Genomic DNA, 12,047 nt, shown 5'->3' with positions numbered 1-12,047 from the left:
TTTTTTTCATCACTGCCTCCAACCCAAACGAAATCGAAATATTGTTTGCGTAAAATACATTTAACGTATTACAACCGGGTGGTTTAATTAGCCTGTAAATGTGTCAATGCATATGTATGTACCTGTGCGCGTACCATGTACGGATACGCATACAACCTCCAGCCCCCGTGTATATGAAGCGTTTGTTTTGGGCTTGGCTGTACTCTGGGAATACAGACAAGCATTTTTGCTTTTTTTTGGCTTGACCTTGAAAGCTGTTGCATTTTATGCGCAGTAATTTAGCCTCCTCTCAAACCAATATGTACATAAGTACAAGCATAAATTATATTTCTTTTTGTACATTTCCATTCTTGTGAATTTAAGGGAAGCGTTTGAAGCATGCAGCGTTGCATTTCGATTTGAACATATTGTTCAGTTTTATATGCTTCGCGATGTATATAAGTAATACAGTAATATTGGTATTTCCAAATTCCACATCGTTAGTTATACATATGTATATATGTACATACCGGCTTTAGTGATACTCCCCCTTAGAAAATTTGCTTATACTACCCAGTAAACATTTCTGTTTGCCGTAAGGTTGAGTATTGCTTGATAAAAGTTATATTTAATTGCCATGTAAAGAATATTATACTTAGTAAAGATATTCAAAGTAATTTTGAGAGACATGAAATCACGTGAAAGAGGTTATATGGGTTCCTTCAGGTAAAAACAGATTTCTTTCCAAAAATTTGACACATAGAAAATGAAATATTTTATTAGATTTTTTTTTGTTACAAACATACACAATTAACAAAGAAATTCTGGAATTTTTGGAACAAAAAATATTTTAAACTCTTCCATTGCGACGCCATTTCCAGTGACCCCTCGGAAAAAAGATGTGCCCGTGTTGGCAGGATAACACCATACAAGATCATCTGAAATGAAAAATATACGTGTTTCAGTTAAAACCTTAACTTAGCCTTGGACGAAGGATAAGAAAATTGGATTTTTGGCAAAAAAAAATTTTTCAATGAAAATTTCACGTAATTTTTCTTCGAATAGTTGTAATCGGAAAAAATTCCTTCGTCCAAGAATTGTATATCAAACACCTGTGTAAAATTTCATGAAGATCGGTTATATAGTTCTCGAGAAATCTTGCTAACCTACTTCAAAAACACAGTTTCGAGAAAAATACGTTTAAAGACGGCGCACTTTGCCTAGCTAGCCTCAAGCACACAAGTTCTCCAAACTGTATCTTCGAAACTATTACTCGGATCAACTTGAAAATTTAGTACAATATTCTAGAGGTGTTGTAGAATTTAACAAAATAATAAAAGAAATTAATTTTTTGAAACAGATCATTCATTTTTAGTATAGCTTTCTTGCTTTGCGCCCCGCGTTATGCTTCATTCAATGTTGATTTTGGTAGTGTTAGTGTTGGTGTTCTTAGAAGAAAATTCATTATCTCAGCTGCTCACTTAGCTTGTCAAAGTAAGATTTATATATTTTTATAGAATTATAACACATTCGTATAATTTAAACAATTTTGAAAAATTATGCTTTTGTCATTGCCTTCCCATGGAAAAAGTAAGAAAAATACGCCAGCACCAGCTTACCTTGGAGCGCACCATCAACTTGTCGAATGACAAACGCTCAGTTGCATTTGCATAGTATTATAGTTGTATTTGTTCCTGTTATTACTTTTATTGCGCAACGAAATAGCGTTCAATCTCACATGCCTGGAATGCTTGCTTGCTTGCAAATATATGTACATATGGATGTATGTACATACATATATACATAGTTATTATGTACATACATTAGTATGCTTAATTGTATATGCACATGTGCTTATGTGCTTCAGACGACCGGCTTGGCTTAGCACAGGAAACCCCTTTTTAGCTCACTGCAACTGATTTGCTTTTGTTGTTTACTTTTTGTATCGTTCATTGACTAAATTCCCCTCATAATATTCAGCGCGTCTCAATCATATGTGTGTATGTGAATCGCTCACAGGAAAATATTATCACAAAAAATATGGAATATAGTAAATACATGCACGCTTATGGATTTATGCTTCAGCGTGTGGGTGTATACAAACATGAAATATGACAATAATGTGCGGACAACAATGCTCGCGACAGAAGGCAGCAGCACGACAGTGAACTGAAAATGGCTTTGTGAATCCTACTACATGAACGTTTGTGAGAGGGCAGCAACATAACTATGGCCGGCATGTACACAAAACAACGCAGTTGTCCATTTTGCATGTACACAATTTCGTTGTGGCCATACTAATACCAATGAAATCTTCTTCAATGAAATTTTAATATTTTGTTCGAAGTGAAATTTTTAAGCAAAAAATAAGTAGTAATAAAATGATGTAACAGAGATATTTTATGCTTTTATTTGTAAAATAACGTTAGTTTTTTTAGAGCTTTGAGTAATTTTACATTTTACATATTAGTGTCATCACCACTCTATCTCATCTCTCTATCTTCCATTCTACTGTCAACTCTACTGTCGTTGACAAATATAGGATCAAATTGAAGTTAGCGAGAACGACAACTGTCGGCCTGCAGTCGTGTAGTCGTGCAGTTGTCAAAATAGGTCCSTCCATAAGAACGTGTGTATTTTAATATTTGACAGATGTCGTTTGCAATCTGTCGCGAGCATTGTATTCAACACATAAAGCATAACGAAAAGGTGTGTGAAAACAAAAACTTGGAAACATGTACTCACACTCTCCGAAATTCAACCTTGTCGCTCTTGACAGCTTCGGCAATCCTTCTACTCACGCCTCTATTTAGCGATGTGCGTTTGTATACTGGTATATTTATCATTATCATTTTTTATTTACTTATGAGCTCACAAAGTGTATTATTGCTCTGCCATATGTAACAATTTTTTGTCTTTGTTATTATTGTTTTCGTTTTCGTTTTTATTTTCTTTATTTTTGTTCTTGTTTCATTCTTAAGCCATTGTTTTTTTTTTCGTTCTCGTAATCTTATTTATGTTGAGCTTTGTGTGTGTTTGCCAGGAGCGAGCATGACGCAATTCTCCACCAGTTTGGTCTCTATAATCGGAAAGAGCACGTTCTTGCAAACTTTATACAGCTGGGTTACTTTATGTGGAGGCTTGTTGATTTTTGTTTCCGTTGTTTTGTTTTGTTTTGTATTTTTTTTGTTGCGTTTGCTTAGTTTTTATATGCCAAGCAGCCCTATTTGCAGGTATTCGTACATACATAAATAATTATATGCATATGTATGTAAGTAAATACACATAAATAGATATATATTTGTTTGTGCATACCTCTGAATTCATTACATAAACTTGTTATTGCTGTGCGAATCTGATATGAAGCTATATTAAAGGGGTTGGTGTTGTTCGGCATAACGATATTCAGAGCTTAAATAAGGTACACTTGTATATGTATGAGAGCTTAATACACTAGGTACTCTTTAAATAACGTTGAACTTGAACTCATTTCTGCACCTTACATAATCTTCCGTCATCAAAACATGTTATTATGATAACAGCAGTAAAGAGCAGGACATACAGATGTATGTATAGTGTGTGTATATATACAGACAAGCAAAAAAGGCAAAAAATATAAGGTGAAGCATTTGTGTACCCTGAACAGCAGAGAAAAAGCAATCGCTAAAGGTCAAAATTTCTAGAACTCAGTCAACTGTCCGAACTCAATCAATTGTCAAATTTCACAAGGTTGGGAATAGTATTCCTTGTTGATAATTTGGTCAGTCGTAGGCAATTCGTACACACTTCGATAATCGAAGAAAATTGCCAGCATAACCTTGATTTTTGATCTGTTTCCGGGTCGTAAGCATGGATCCAAGACTCATCGCCAGTAATAATATGTTTCATGACCTCCTGGTAGCCGGAAAGCATTGTGTCACAGACATTGACATTAGTATGATGGCCGTTCTGGACGTGGTTCGTCGTCAACGCTCTCTCGATCCTTTTTGAACAATTTGTACCTAAGAAAAACACTTGCTCGCGACATACAATTATCGCAGAAGTCCTTTTTCAACATTCCGAATGTTTCGGCAGCGGAAATTTGATTCCACGCACAAAATTTAATGTAACTACATACTTGTTGACTAATTTCACCCATCGTAAAAAACGCCGAATGACCTTTATGTACTTCAGAAAGTCAATCGTGTACGCAATACTAATCATTATTTTGATCTGACCTTGCACACAGTTGTCACTGACGTCATACCAATCTAGATAAAAAATATTTCGACCAATGGGCTTTCCCACGAAATTTAAATTAAAAGGTCTTACTATTTTTTGCTCATAGTATTATGGGAACTACTTCCTCAATTCTTGAGATATCCAACTAAAATTTTGCAAATGTCTTTTCCGCATCAAAAAACTGTTCATTTGTCGAAACCGCACATATGTATGTATCTGCCATACAAATGGAACGATGAAAGTTAATTTTTGTATAGAAAACTTTTTTATTTGACGATATACCATTAGGAAATTTGGTATATGACTCAATATTGTAGAGTGAGTAACAATATACAAGAATTAAATGTATGTACTCTACATTTTAACCCTTAATCAATTATTTCTGCCTAATTAATGTGCGATACTTGTCTGTTCGTTTCGCAACGTATCTTAATCCTTTTCAAAATATTTATAAGAAAACAAGTTTAATAATTATAAAAGCTTAATTGACTTTGCCTATATAAAATTTTTTTCTAAAAAAAAAGAGTTTATTCATTGGAAATTTTGACATTTTAAAAGGTTATATGAGCTTAGCGGTTTCAAAAATCTTATTGAATTCTACAACAATATCTCTATTCCATTCTCTAGAATATTGTGCTAAATTTTCAAGTTGATTCGAACTTGTACGCTCGATGCTAGCTAGGCTAAGTGTGCCATCTTTAAACGCCTTTTTCTTGAAACTTTGTTTTTGAAGTCGATTGGTAAGATTTATCGCGAACTACTCAACCGATCTTCATGATATTTTACATAGGTCTTTGAAATACAATTCTTAGAAACATGAACGAAGGATTTTTTTCAGATTACACTTATTAAAAAAAAGTAATGCCAAATTAACTTAATGTCTACCAAAACATTGAATATTAAGCTTTTTTCACTCGTCAAAGTTCTAAGTTAAAGTTTTAACTAAAACACGTATTTTTTCACTTTAGATGATCCTATAAGGATCCTGCCAACACGCGCGCACTTTTTTCAAAGGTGTCACCGGAAATGGCGCAATGGCCAAGTTTAAAAAATTTTCTTCCAAAAAATTCATAATTTGCTTCTAATAAAGTATTTCGTTTTTATATAAGAAAAATATTTTTGAAAATGGGCTGTTTTATACCCGAGGAAACAAATGTAACGTCGTAAGCTTCGTGGGGACATATTAATGAATACTTTTATGCCATAGTGTATTTTCTTACCTTGATTGATTGTATGCTTGTTATGACTTTGTTGGTTCTTTATTTACTATTTCATAACAATAATTACATATATATGTGCACATTGTATGTATATTTAGTATTATTGTTATTTGTCATACGATATGCCCACTTACAATGCGTGCTGGACAGATACATACATACATATGTACATACATATAAAAGATAATAAATGCTCTATGTAAAATGTAGAATGTAAAGCCAGCATTGAAAAAGCGCCCACGCAATAGCAAACAAACAGGTCACTTAGCATAAATAAGTACAAAAGCGACTAATAATTATAGTGAGCAATTAGAATATTCAGAACAGCCTAAAATAATAGAAGATATAAAATGTAAGAAACAGGAAAACAAGCTTATCTACATACAAATAAATTGTTAAAAACAAAAAAGAATAATTGCAAGAGAAAAAAATATAAAAGATTACAAAATATAGTAATATTATATCGTCATTAAACCACGTTAAAAATTACGCAGGAATCACAAGAATTGCGTCCATTTTATTTGTCAGCGAAACTCCTAACCTACACCACCACCAAAAGTGTAATACGAACGTTTACGAATTCGTATCCCTTGACTACCGCATATTTCACCGTTGAGTGAAATCATGTGCCGTAATCACGAGTGCCCCCAAAACACGATTTACAAAGCGAAATATGCTTCAGGATACCAGACATGGAATATACATATGTATACAAAAATCAGGCGACCAAAACACCACCACATATTACAAGAATTTCACCTATTTTACGCCCTACGCTCTTGCTATATATTTTATTTTAAGATATTTACATAGTACCAATGTATTGCAGTGGTCTGATAAGAAGCTGGCATTCCAAGTCAGCGCTAGGACGCCCAGTATCGGGAGTAAATTCGGCGGTTACCCGCCTAACCGACAAACACCCAGAAAGTGAGTCGTCGTCTTGGCCTACGTGAGAAAAGTCATGTCGCGCAATAATAACATTGTTGGCGCCACCTACCCACAACTGCCTGCCTGTAAAGGGTGTGTGAGAATTACATAGTATCAATACTTGCTGTAACAAGCATAGCGGAAAAACAGAGCGAATGCTTCACCGACTCAACGACCTAGCTATGTATGTATGTACCTCCCTAGCAGCATAACGATGGAAAACACGTGTTTTGTTTTGTTTTTTCACTTTCGATGTTTGTTGTTTTCGTCTACGACCGCCAATACCACCAGCTGGCTGGCTTGTTTTCTTAGGATAAAATGGAATGATTTTTGAAAACAACGCTAAAGCGGGAATGAGATAGCTAATACACACATATAGAGTATGTACATATGTAATCTGTTAAATGTGAGCAGTAAAGTGCTTGCGACCGCATAAAATCAACCTGAACAGCGCATGCCTCGATGTTAAATGAGCGGGGTAGCATTGTACTTTCGGGTTTCAAAAATGTGTAATCTTAATGCTCTGCTCACCGATTGTTTCTAGTTTCTGAACTATGTGAACTATCTCTTGTTAATAATATTAAATTTTTTTGTGCTCTTATTGCCACTCTGCAATGAGAATTCAACTGAAATGGTAAAAAGGAACGATTATGTAATAGGTGGGCGTACCGCTAAATTTTGTTTATAGTTAATTCTTGTTTATGAGAGGTGATTTTGAAGTCAAAACAAAATTAAATTTTAGAAATTAGTTTTCAACTAGAAAATATAATCGAGTAGCAAGTGTTTTTTTTNTAGAAAATATAATCGAGTAGCAAGTGTTTTTTTTTTTTTTTTTTTTCTAGTAACAATCTGCTATGCGATTTATTCTGTAATCTTTATGTAAACGATTTTCAAAATAGTCTCGTCTTGCTTCAATACAGTTTTTTGCAACGTCCAGAAGTATGTCGACGTTTGTTTTAGCTCGTTGGCCGGTATGGCCGCCAGTATGCCGGTGCAAGCCTTTTGAATGGCCTCTAGGTCAGCATAACGCTTTCCTTTTATGGGCAAATGCATTTTTCCGAAAAGGAAGAAGTCGCATGGCGCTATATCAGGTGAATACGGGGAGTGGTTAATGGTTGAGATGTGATCTTTTATAAAATAATCGTCCTTCGAATGTTGGATTCTGAGCAATTTTTGGTCGTCTGTCAATTTGTGCCTTTCGTAAGCCCAAATGTTCGGTCAAAATGTGATAAATCGATGTTTTGGAGAAGCTCAATTTCATTTACATGAATTTCAATGATGATTTCTGCTGATTTTTGATGAATTCACACACAGTTTCGATGGAATTTCCGGTGATGACGGATTTTGATTGGTCCACATGTTGATCGTCACTTATGTCCTCACGACGACTTTGAAAACGTTGAAACCACACGTGCACTCTGATGACGAATAAGCAATCATCGCCATAAACTTGTTTCATCAATTGAAACGTTTCGTTAAAAGTTTTACCAATTTTAAAACAAAATTTAATGTTGGCTCTTTGTTCGAAACTCATTTTCGCACCATAAYACATACTGACACTTAAAACTCAATAACTTCACTTCCATTTAAATTCTCACTGGACAATCGATAAATATAGCTGATTATAACGCACGATCGACAGAGGGCGCTAGATTCAAAAAGTTCTGTTGACTTTGGAACGCACCTTGTTGTTGTCGGTTGCTCTGGATAAGAATTGATCTCAGGTACTGTGTAAAATTTGATAGTGACTATAGCACATAACTGACATACAAACTGAGCGATCGGAAGCAAGATAAAGGTATTTTCATACAATTTTATTCTACAAGAAATACACCTGTGTGGGATATTATAGCTTCGGTGAAGCCGAAGTTAACTTTTTCTTGTTTCTTCTCAGTTTTCGAGCTTGAGACTTGATTTGTAAGGCAAAATGAACGGAATCAGAAAGGCTTTAATAAAATGTATGTATGTATATACTTATATACAAAATCGTCTAGTGTGCACATATGTATTTATCTAAATAGATTTATAAGTTTATAAGCACGGCAATTTCTAAAATCTACACCTTAATCTATATTGCAAGCACTTCGATATGAGCACTTCACGCTTTAGATAGCAAACAATATCACCAAAACAATTATCAAATGAGCGACTTATTCTCTGTACGATAATTTACAAGCGCAAACATTGAATTAATGCACAACAATACTAAGAGCACACATACATATTTACTGTATGATTAGCAACGTGATCACTGGGCTGAAAAGGGGCATATGTAACTGTATAATTGTTCATACCGATGGATGTAAATTCATTCTTACGTATTTACTTACATACATATATTGTTCTTATTTATATATTATGTATATCGACTAAGTGACATTTTGAGCCATATTAGATTAATTTTTTAATATAAAAAAATGGTTGCCCTTCGAAGAAATTCCATTTTCATATGCGTCTTAAAACTACAACTAGATACATACACATATGCATGCATGTACATATGTTTATATGTATATCAAGTATTTTATTTTAAATATAAAGCTGATAGCGACGGTTATCTCATCGCTACATGGACATCGAAGACTTTGCACTGATTTACAATGTCATCAATCACTTCCAGCACCCAGGGGAACAATTCACTTTACGTACATACATACATATGTACACATGTGTTTTTGATAAATAAATTTATCACTTCGCACTCATTACATATATATACATGTATCTACTTATTTACATAAGTATACGCAATCAAATGGCATTGTTTTAAGTAATCCTCATGCACACAAGTTCTTTGGCACCGGCTTTTGCAACTGCGTCATTTCTTAACACCATATCATTGAAAAGTTTCGGCAAGAATTGAAAAAAAGGCAATAAATAAACTACATACGAAAGCACATACTAAAAATGTTATTCTCTGATTTTTGCAGTTTGCATTGGTATTAGTGCCGGTTAAAAAGAAGCAAGAAACTACAAATCAATTTGTTTATTTTTTATGTTTCACTAATACCTGAAAAATCAACCAGACAACTTTGTTACTCATACTAATTCACATGCGTTGCTCAGTATATACATAACAGTATTTTGCTCCCCTGCTGGGAGCTTCATTGCTCTGTGGGCATTCTCACAGCCAATATCTGTGTCTGGCACTTACCCAATCCTAACCTCAACCTAACTGAGAGCTAACGTGCTGTTCTTGTCTGCACTACGCTGTTCTGTGCCTTTCGCCTGTGAAAGATTATAACGCACTGTTAATTAACAGTTTTGTGATGGTCTGTTAATAACACAAGCTAAGCACCGTGGTTTTATTCGGTGTCAGTGAATGGTGATTTTAGCATAAGACAAAGTGATGGTTAAGCAAGCAAATTTTACAGTTTGATATGATTCAGGAGAGACCCACTAAATACAATGCTAAATACAATATATGTTCTTTATGTCACAATTTTTAAGGGTGTTTAGCATAGCAATTGGTGTACATTTTTCTCCTTAACTAAATGTAAAAATCATATCAAAATTTCTTAAGATTTCTGAAAWTTCAGATTGGATTATGGATATCATTTTCATGCCCAAGTTTCCTTTATATATATTATAAAATCGAAGCTGAAGCTGTGACAACATCAAAACTGGGAATTTACTTGTATTAATTGTTCAAAATATTATTTTCAAACCGAGTATATACACTAAACATTCTAAATGGCTTATATTGTAACTAAAAGTATTATAAGAAATGTTTTATATATGTACATATTTAACTTTTACTAAATTATAAAAATTTTAAAAGTTTTAGTGTTATTGTTTCAAAATAATTTTAATTTACATATTAATGCATTAAATAATATTACCATTTTTTCATTAGATTTTTAGTAGTTTTCTCAAAACAACAAAATTGCCATACTAATTTTTTTTCGATTTTGATTTCACCTTTTTAAGAATTAATCTCAATCAAAAGCTGTCATCTGTCACCATAAAATTTCAATTCGCTTTCGTACTTCTTAAGGCGCATCAATTACATATACTTCTTTGTCACTGCTATAAATTACTCAACATTTACACCCAATTGTCGCAATTCTTTACCCTGTGCGGCACATGTTAATTTGTGCATGCATTTAACAGTAGCTTACAACAGCGCACTGTTCCTTGTGGTACCTCATTGTGCATACGTTAACATAAACGCTCTCCATCGCTCGTGACCGATTTGTTCGTATTTTTTTATCTTGCGCTGTTGGTATGTGTAACCGCTGCCGCGTACGGTAGTTGAAGAATTTGTAGGTAGTAGCACATTTTATATCAATTCAGTTTACTTTCAACCAGCGAGTTTAATAGTGGTGAAATTACTCAGACGTTTTCATAGCAATGTTTGTCGAAGGAAATTTTTAAATTAAAATATGAGAATAATTAGTTTGAATTTGCAAAAATAATCAATTGGAGCAAAATATACGCTTTTAATAATAAAAAAAAAACAAACGTGAAATTTATTTATTAATGCGACAACGCAAAGGCGCGTTTTACATCAATGTGAGTCTAGTGGGTGTGTCTTGAGTCGAATTTCACAGAGATTTGCTTAAATTTATGAAATCAGTGTGTTTGATATTTTATGTAAAAAAGTGCAGTTATTTGAATTATATATTTTTATATTGGTTACGTAAAAATGAGTAATTAAAATCACGTGTTAAATTGGAAATATTTCCTTAAGATTCCGAATCAGACAACAAACAGTGTGTCAACACACACGAAACGAGAAAAAGAAAAGTGTATGTAGCTAGACAAACCGGTTGACACTGGAGGCTGAAAGAAAACAAAAAAAAAAAATACATATTTATATTGTTTTATTTTTTAACAATAACCTAAAAAAAGCAGCAAATAAATAAACAAAAAGTAGAAAGCAATAAAAAAGCGGCCTACAACCGGTTGCACTGTGTGACAGGTTTGAAAGCAATTAACATACGAAATACATGTGCGAAATGAAGGAGAGATGTAAAAAATGAAATGTGCGTAAAAATACAATTCTTTTTGAAACAATGTAATCAGTGAAGAGTGAATATAAATTAAAAACTGGAATTTAAAATTTTAAAGAAAATTGTTATATATTTGTGTATGGAGAAAATTGCATAGATATATTTTTGAAATACATAGATTCAATACTGAAAAACAATTTGCCGGCTATAATAATTATACTATTACGTAAGTGTTTAAAACAAATTTTCTAAATTTCAGAAGGTTTGCTCATATAAACACACGTTCCCGCTCTATCTCTCTATCTATCTAAAAATTATCTATAAAATATTTCTTTGCCACTTAGATATATAAAATGCGTTGTCAAAATTACAAATCTATTATTATTTTATTTACGGTGCAATTGTTTAGTTGCTTTGTCAGCAGAGCGTGTGTAAAAAACACAAAATGTTTCTTTTGTGTGTTTCAACTGACAGTTGAGAGTTGACAACATTTGACAGTTGCTCTACACTTTTTTGTGCTGTCACTATGTGCAGCTTAAGTCTTTGATACCTGGTTCATTTAGCCGTTGTTAAAAAGGCTCAAAAGCGATGTTTTTGAATATTTCAATTTTCATATCAAATTTTGTTTGTCCGATTTTATTAAGCACGCATAGAAAACAACGTTTTTATAGTTTTGCTATTGAATATTCTGGAAGCTTGATCATTCCTTAACGTTTTTTCATTTATATTTATTTATTTACATTTT

General features: G+C 33.3%; 2 protein-coding genes across 6 annotated transcripts in view; both read left to right on the top strand.

Annotated features, from left to right (window-relative positions):
* Nucleotides 1-12,047, top strand: part of LOC108968640 (5'-AMP-activated protein kinase subunit gamma-1) — a 197,356-nt gene that overhangs the window by 119,339 nt on the left and 65,970 nt on the right. The gene's annotated exons all lie outside the window — the stretch shown is intronic.
* LOC108968644 overlaps nt 10,663-12,047 on the top strand; it is a 39,268-nt gene continuing 37,883 nt past the window's right edge. The window contains exons 1-2 of one of the 2 annotated variants that reach the window (XR_001993350.1): nt 10,663-10,862; nt 11,041-11,528. The gene's annotated coding sequence lies outside the window, so the exon portion shown is untranslated. Of the gene's footprint in view, nt 11,529-12,047 lie in introns of both variants that reach the window. The other variant, XR_001993349.1, reaches the window with a different exon arrangement.

The sequence above is a fragment of the Bactrocera latifrons genome, unplaced genomic scaffold (genome assembly GCF_001853355.1).
Source record: "Bactrocera latifrons isolate USDA-ARS-PBARC rearing strain unplaced genomic scaffold, ASM185335v1 scaffold_223, whole genome shotgun sequence".
NCBI lineage: Eukaryota > Metazoa > Arthropoda > Insecta > Diptera > Tephritidae > Bactrocera > Bactrocera latifrons.
The sequence above is the reverse complement of the archived record's forward strand: the minus strand, read 5'-3'. Positions and strand labels throughout refer to the sequence as shown.